This window comes from Epinephelus lanceolatus, chromosome 3 (assembly GCF_041903045.1).
Source record: "Epinephelus lanceolatus isolate andai-2023 chromosome 3, ASM4190304v1, whole genome shotgun sequence".
Classification (NCBI taxonomy): domain Eukaryota; kingdom Metazoa; phylum Chordata; class Actinopteri; order Perciformes; family Serranidae; genus Epinephelus; species Epinephelus lanceolatus.
The window spans coordinates 39,502,858-39,511,547 of record NC_135736.1 but is presented as its reverse complement, the minus strand read 5'-3'; the positions used below and the strand labels follow the sequence as shown (position 1 = coordinate 39,511,547).

The 8,690-nt window shown below is 41.6% G+C and overlaps 1 protein-coding gene across 4 annotated transcripts in view; it reads left to right on the top strand.

The window, feature by feature from the left end:
- The window catches only part of rgs12b (regulator of G protein signaling 12b), a 63,996-nt gene that overhangs the window by 21,637 nt on the left and 33,669 nt on the right, over window positions 1–8,690 (top strand). The gene's annotated exons all lie outside the window — the stretch shown is intronic.

The window sequence follows — 8,690 nt, the reverse complement described above, 5'->3', positions numbered from 1 at the left end:
AAGTAGAAATCTTGTTCTGAAGTCTCATGAGACGTGACTTACCTAGTCCTATCTGAAAGATTTTCAGTGTCATGACCAAGTATTTAGCTGATTTTGACATGTGAAAAAGTCTGCGAAATTTCAGACATTTCTTTGAGGACACAAAATAGACCAGAACAAGCGTAAGGCATGGAAAAACATTTAACTTCTTTGTAGGGTCCGTTCCATAATGTTGTAAGATACGTATTTTAACAATCTGAGCCTGTCAGTGGCAAAAACAAGCACTTGAAATGGACGTAAATTGACAGGGCACACCTGCCCTGAGTGGTTACATTGCAGCCTGTTTCTCAGCTGCCGGGTGCAGCGCCCTCTCTCAATACTGGACCGATTTAAAGAATTACTGTTCCCATGAGTCACTTAGACACAAAAACATTTGAAAATAGTGTCCAGGTCGAGGAATGCCAGAGCTCCCTTTTGAGTTTGATATCATGTGGCAGCATGTGACATCTTTAATAGAGGTGTGACAGTCACCAGTGTTTAAGCAAGCTTTCAAGCACACACGAGACAACATACCGCCTGAGTTGATGGTGCACCAATAAATCTGTAGAAAATGTTTCTGTTTGATATAATACAGGTTTGTGTGTGTGCATGTTTGTGTGTGTGTTGTTGCCCACAAGGTCTGCGCTTAGTGGACTGTCCAGCCGCATTAGCTATTGATACTAACACACAGTGTGGTTCATTGATTAGGCTGTTCAGCTAACTCATCATTATTTCACCATCTCACATTGAATAGTGGTTCTGTTGCAGTAAAAAAAGATCTGAAGAAACCAGATGTTTTTTTCCCTGCCCTGCTTTGTCCAGTGATCGACCTGTGTTGTGACAGCAGAGGGCAGTGTTGAGTTTCGTTGGATTTCAGTGTTTGAGTGCACGGCAGAGAAAAAGAGAATCTCTTCTCTGCAGAAATATTATGGCTCTTTTAAAAGTGAGTTATGAAACGCCTTTCATTTTCATGAATTGTTAACCAACTGTTGGTGAAGTAATTAAGTAAAACCACCTGTTGATTCCTCCTGCATTGCTGTACCTTGTCTCATATACTTTATTTAAGACTTTGGCTCCTGTCCCTCTATTTATTACCTCACCACAAAGTTTGAACTTTTGAAATGTGATAATGATCTGCAAAAAGTCTTATACAGAGGTCAGGCAGGATAACTATGATCAGGCTGTGCCAAATGCTGATGCCTTAAATGTGGCGGCTCATGCACACCTTCAATAAGCTGTAGACAGGTGCATAGGAGGAAGATTCTCATAGGTAAGAGAGAGGAGAATACTTACAAACTGTATATACATACAGTACAGGCCAAAAGTTTGGACACACCTTCTCATTCAATGCGTTTTCTTTATTTTCATGACTATTTACATTGTAGATTCTCACTGAAGGCATCAAAACTATGAATGAACACATGTGGAGTTATGTACTTAACAAAAAAGGTGAAATAACTGAAAACATGTTTTATATTCTATTTATATTTATTTTTATGTTTTATGTTCTTCAAAATAGCCACCCTTTGCTCTGATTACTGCTTTGCACACTCTTGGCATTCTCTCGATGAGCTTCAAGAGGTAGTCACCTGAAATGGTTTCCACTTCACAGGTGTGCCTTATCAGGGTTAATTAGTGGAATTTCTTGCTTTATCAATGGGGTTGGGACCATCAGTTGTGTTGTGCAGAGTCAGGTTAATACACAGCTGACAGCCCTATTGGACAACTGTTAAAATTCATATTATGGCAAGAACCAATCAGCTAACTAAAGAAAAACGAGTGGCCATCATTACTTTAAGAAATGAAGGTCAGTCAGTCCGGAAAATTGCAAAAACTTTAAATGTGTCCCCAAGTGGAGTCGCAAAAACCATCAAGCGCTACAACGAAACTTGCACACATGAGGACCGACCCAGGAAAGGAAGACCAAGAGTCACCTCTGTTCCTGAGGATAAGTTCATCCGAGTCACCAGCCTCAGAAATCGCAAGTTAACAGCAGCTCAGATCAGAGACCAGATGAATGCCACACAGAGTTCTAGCAGCAGACCCATCTCTAGAACAACTGTTAAGAGGAGACTGCGCGAATCAGGCCTTCATGGTCAAATAGCTGCTAGGAAACCACTGCTAAGGAGAGGCAACAAGCAGAAGAGATTTGTTTGGGCCAAGAAACACAAGGAATGGACATTAGACCAGTGGAAATCTGTGCTTTGGTCTGATGAGTCCAAATTTGAGATCTTTGGTTCCAACCGCCGTGTCTTTGTGAGACGCAGAAAAGGTGAACGGATGGATTCCACATGCCTGGTTCCCACTGTGAAGCATGGAGGAGGAGGTGTGATGGTGTGGGGGTGTTTTGCTGGTGACACTGTTGGGGATTTATTCAAAATTGAAGGCACACTGAACCAGCATGGCTACCACAGCATCCTGCAGCGACATGCCATCCCATCCGGTTTGCGTTTAGTTGGACGATCATTTATTTTTCAACAGGACAATGACCCCAAACACACCTCCAGGCTGTGTAAGGGCTATTTGACCAAGAAGGAGAGTGATGGAGTACTGCGGCAGATGACCTGGCCTCCACAGTCACCGGACCTGAACCCAATCGAGATGGTTTGGGGTGAGCTGGACCGCAGAGTGAAGGCAAAGGGGCCAACAAGTGCTAAACACCTCTGGGAACTCCTTCAAGACTGTTGGAAAACCATTTCAGGTGACTACCTCTTGAAGCTCATCGAGAGAATGCCAAGAGTGTGCAAAGCAGTAATCAGAGCAAAGGGTGGCTATTTTGAAGAAACTAGAATATAAAACATGTTTTCAGTTATTTCACCTTTTTTTGTTAAGTACATAACTCCACGTGTGTTCATTCATAGTTTTGATGCCTTCAGTGAGAATCTACAATGTAAATAGTCATGAAAATAAAGAAAACGCATTGAATGAGAAGGTGTGTCCAAACTTTTGGCCTGTACTGTATATATATATATATACATATACTTGCAATAAACTTTATTTAAATACACAACATTTTCACCTTCACCAGCTAAAGTATTATGCTGATATACAGTGAGATCATAGAGATATATTAATTGTTGGGAATTTTACTAAATGGTTTATGGCAAAGCAGCAAACCCGTTTATCTCTGGCTGCATTAGTCCATGCTGGGCAGTATTGCAAATCAGTGAGCAGGACTGCTTTATGGCAATATTGGATCAACAGGATTTATGTGCCAATGTAATGAAGCGCCTGCATTTTTTAGGCATTTAATTAACTGAATAATAAACTGAAACTGAGTTATTACTGAATTTCCAGAAAATACACTACATCACATTATACAGAGATGGGCAGTATTTCAACTAACTGTATTTAAAATGCATATTTAATTACTTTAGAGTATAATGTAGTTTGTATTTTGCTGGACAGAAGAAATAAAATACTCTAAGAACTTGTATTTGTGTATTTAAAATAAGAAGCATCTTTATCCCCAGGTTTAAACTGTAGAAGAAAACTGAGCAGCGTTAACCTCATCACAGACTGTGATTAAATGGAAGTGAATGATGTGTCCTGTCTGGTCCAGCAATGCACTCATCGTGAACTACTATAATTCATTTGTGTTCTCCTGGACTGCACTGTCAGGGGTTACACAAAGGAGAATAATACTGTGTAGGTTGTTGTTGATAATGGGGGGAAGAAGTGAGGGATGCTTCTCTTTTTCATCTACTATTTGGTACTGTGTCATACTCAGCTCTACTGGTGCTGCTTTGTGTCTTTTGCACTTGTTCAATTGATTGCCTGTAACGTTAGAGATCTTTGAAATTAACTTAGTCCATGGCACTTATTTTTATCACTCTGGAGAAAGACATCTGCTAAATGTCCAGTCTTACTGTCATCTGAAAGAACAAGTGCATCACTGTGGCAAAAGTGTTCAGTTCTCTTCTCTGCATTTTAATTGGCTGTTCACTCAGTCAGTCAGTGGTCACTTTGACCGACAGAAACCAAGTAACACGCACCCCTGTATTCCCAGCCAGCCACCTCCAAGATATCCTGATATGCCACTTCAAATCTATGATGTGGGAAATTAGTTGTCTGTTGACACGGTATAATTACATACTGTATGTTTAAAAGAATGCTCCAAAGAGAGACACCTGGATCTACAAATACAAAAAGCATAAGTTAGAAATAACAAACAGGGACATGATAGCATAGAGTATGACAAACAATACTAACTGCAGCCTAATATGACCCATTTAAGGCAATAAACCATAATTGAGATCTATACTTGTTGGTCTAATGAACATATCTGGCTGGCTAATATTTCATGCATATTTCAGGTATGTAGATATATATGGTTGCTTTAAACTGACATTTACTGTAGAAGTACAAACTATTTTCAGCATTAACTTCTAACGTGTACTGCATGTGTGTGCCTGCCCTGTGGTGTCACTGTCATCTGATATCTGCATAGAATATTTCCCTTTGATGTTGAACTTGCCACGAAAAGACGGTGATATAATGCTCATGCACGCAAAGAAAAAAGCGACTTGGCTATCGACCACAGGAATCAGGCTTAAGAGAGTGAGATGTGAGTGATATTTTCCTCTCCCCTCTCTTCCTTTTCTCATCAGGATGTGGATTTAGCCAACTTAAACTTTGTCACATCCCTCTTATCCTGTGTAGCACCCGGTGCGTCTCTCTTCCCCTCCACTTACAGATATGATCTGCGCTGAACTTGAGGACAGGTTACACACAGCACTCATAGTTCTTCCTGGTCTGTCAAAGATGTGTGAAAGACCAGTGAGCTGTTCTAAAATTAAGCACTCATGGTTTACTGGCTTTTGAGGTGTTGATTTAAAGGTCCAGTGTGCTTCATTGAGGGGAATATATTGGCAGAATATAATATACTAAGTATACTTAGTGTGTAATCATCTGAAGAGAAGAATTTTTGTTTTTTATTACCTAAGAATGAGCCGTTTATATCTACATACAGAGCGGGTACTCTTCTACAGAGATCGCCACGTTACACACCATGTTTCTATTGTAGCCCAGAACAGACAAATCAGAAACTGACTCTTGATAGGGCAATGATACGGCAATTGTGTTTTTGTGTTGGCCACCATAGCCAAAAGTCCCTCTGTGATGAGAGTGTAGGAAAAACACTGATCTTTTAACATGAAACTGCTTTATTCAGTGTTTTTACCGGTTTAAATCACCAGGTCTGTTTGTTTTAGAGAGGAAGTGAGCTCTGCGGATAATTTGGCTCCTGCTAAAAACCTCCTGAACTTCTTCATCTTAAGTTATCAGAGAAAAAAGGTGAGCACACATTAAAGGGGGGACTGAGCTAGCAGCTTGTCTACGACACACCTACAGCATAGGAGAAACTTGTAACGTAAAACTGCTCTATTCACTGTTTTCACTGGTTTTAATCACCTGGTCCATTTGTTTTGGAGACAAAGAGACCTCTGTGGACAATTCAGCCTCCAGCAAAACCCACCTGAACACTGAACACTGAAGAAATTATACCCTGGAGAAGTTTCAGCTGGTTGCAGTTTGCAGCCCCCCCAGTAGATGCCACTAAAGCCCCCTAAATCTTACACACTACTCCTTTAAGCAGCTGCACCAGGCAAACATGAAAGTTTTAAAAAATTAGCAGTCTATTGGTTGGGTTTTAGTGTTAGAAGCTCTGGTAATTAGAGTTTTGGCAGCGCTTTTAGCCTCAGTATGTGTGTTTGTGTTGTGTGTATGGTGGTAGTGGGGGGCCTTAGTGCTGGAGCCATCCTGATGTTGCTATGATACGGGGACGTGGAAGGTTAACATTAACTTTAACAACAATATGGTGCTGCGTTTTTGGGCTCTATGGCCTCAAATGGCGCTTGTGGAGCTGAAAAGAGGGCAGTGAAAATGTCCTGCTTTGGGCCAGTGGGAGTTAAAGTGGCACTCTTTCATTAGAAATAATGGGAGGGGAACTGTAGTGGACATAGCTCTTCATGTTTACTGGTTTTAATATATTTTTAGACGGTGCAGCTGAGCTCTTTGATGTTTGTGATTCCTTTGGGCAGTGCCACATCCTACAAGGCAAGAATAACTGAAAATAAGCACAGACAAAAGACAGATTTTAATAACTGGACTGTTTTATATCCAATTGAAAAACATATAGATTTGCCACAGCTTTAGAGTCTGGCAGTCATACAAGTCCAATTCAGAGGAGAGATGAGTGGAAACACTCACAGACAGTTTGTTGTGGTTTGTAAAGAAGACATGGGAGGAAAATGTTTAAGTTTATCTACAAAATTGTGTAATGGAACACCCACAAACATCTTAACACACACATACTAGTAGAGTGCAGCTCAGGGTCAGATACTATCTGCGGCACTCGGACCAGGTCCCATAGACACACTCAAACATTTTTACTCATGATGTGGGTTTTTTTCTCACTGTGCAGCACACACCAGTGAGTCATCACAGATGGAGACAGTGTCATTACAAAGACAGAACATGGAGAGAGAAGGTGTAACAGAAACTCTCTTTTGCCAAAACAGGAAATTAGGGGGAGCTAGGTGTAGGCTCAAGGCCATATGCACGGATTCAATTGCAGCCTTTGTGTGTGTGAGAGTGTGTGAGTGTGCTGAAGTGGGCTGCTCTGTCCTGTGAAGTGCCTTTGTTTGCTCCAGTTGACCTTTTAACAAACCTGCAGAAATTTAATTAATCTTTTCAAAGCGGACACCAGAGAATAAACTCTTTGTCTTCTTCCTCTTCATGCTTTTTACCCCTTCTTCTCCTCTCCCTCTGTTTATAATACATCAAGCAAGGAAGAAAAGTAATTTCCTCAATAACTAGAAAACACCAGTTGAATTCAGTCATACCTAAACCTGCCTCACTGTGATTTGAACAGTGAGGCGTAGGAGGAGGGTGGAGAGGTAAGAGCAGTGCTGCTGCTTGATTGGCAGGCTGACCTTTGTTCCCTCCCCTTCTCGGTGACTACTGCCCGATGGGGGCGTGTCACTATGGAAACGGAGCCGAGTATGCGTGTGTGTGTCTGTGAGAGAGAATGGAACTTCCTAGTCAGTCTGTCAGCTAAGTGTGTGTGGAGGAGTGTGTGAGAAAGAGAGGAAAAGTATGTTAACTGTGAGATACAGTATACGTACTTTGGCAGATAGTTGAGGGTAGTTCTTCGGTGTGTGTGTGTGTGTGTGTGTGGGTCACAGACGTGCTGCGGCATGGCTCCATCCAAGTCAGCTGTCTGCATGAATTTCCTGCCCTAGATAGCTCCCAAAGAGGCTCCGTCAGCGTCCGTGCACATGTGTGTGTGTGAGGCTGTTTTCATGTGTGTTTGTGTGCTTCAGATATGTAGATTCAGTGGGTTTCCTCCTGTGTGAGAGGAGAGCAGGATGAGCCTGAGGAAGAGGCTCTCCTTCAAGCGAGTCTGGAACTTCAATACAGTGAGTAGTATGCACGCACACACTTAAAGTACAGCGCTTTACAAGTGGTCTTCATAGAGAGAGTGCACAACTTGCCATACTTATACTTTTTTTATAGCACAAGGAACTGAATTGATTGAGAGACTCTTATTTATGTCCATAGAAGCAAACTTAACTAACACTGGATTCAAAATATTCAAACACTCTCTGATTTATTAGCAAAAGTTGTTGTTAACAACAAACCAAAGTCTAGCTGCGATGCTGCCAAAATGCCACAATTGGATAAACTTCAGCAACACTTTTTCTGACCTCAATTTTGCACGGTTTTGTTTTTCCTTCTGTACTGTTGATGACAAAACTGAAAAAGGATGAGAAGAGAAAGAGAAAAGGGAAGCGAGAATGTCTTTCAGTGCAAGTGACAGTGTTGTTCTGCTAACTAAAAGTGAGAAAGACGGTGACAGATGGAGGAAAGAGAGAACTGTCACCTACAGCAAATTACAGAGAGAGAAAGAGGAATCCATTACCTTCAGACCATATGCGAGGAAAACATGGGGATGGGAGGAAGAGTGTGTAGAAAGACAAATGGAGATGAGGGAAGATGAAATACAGTGAGAGGACAGTGGCTCCTGAGCAAGGAACAGTATAAATAGTTGAAATTAACACCCTGTCTGATAGTAAAGGAAAGAAGGGACTTGGTTGTGGCAGGCTGGGAAAGTGTGTGTAAAGGTAAAGTGAGACAGAAAGCTAACAAGAGACGGCTCCAGGCTGTTTCCCTTCCTCTCAAAGCCAGATGTGTTTCTGGTCAGAGCGGGAGAGGAAGGGGAAGAGAAACAGAGGTAGAGACGGGGCCACAGGTTGAGACAAATGGAGGCAACGAAAGAAAGAGCTTCTTTTTTTCTTGCCTTTGTAAGTCATATGGTTTGTGTATCTTACCCCAGAGGCTTGTCTTGTGTGTGTAGAAGACAGTGAGAAAAAAAACAGCTGTGAGACAATGGAACTAATTTCTTGTGAATTTCACTGACTGTAGTGTGTAGACTGGCAGCTGCGGGTGTGTTCAGACAGGGTGATTTGATCAGATTGTATTGTGTTGCATGTCTTGTACCCTCTTCTGTCTGTGTGTAAAAGGCAAGGAGCCAAGTAAAACAAACATTTATCACAGGGCTCAGCCTCTGAGTCACATCTCCTGTGTGGCTCTATTGTAGGAAAACAAACATTATCCACATTCCTTTCTTTCATAGAGAGTGGATATTGATTCCTAAATACATTGCAGGG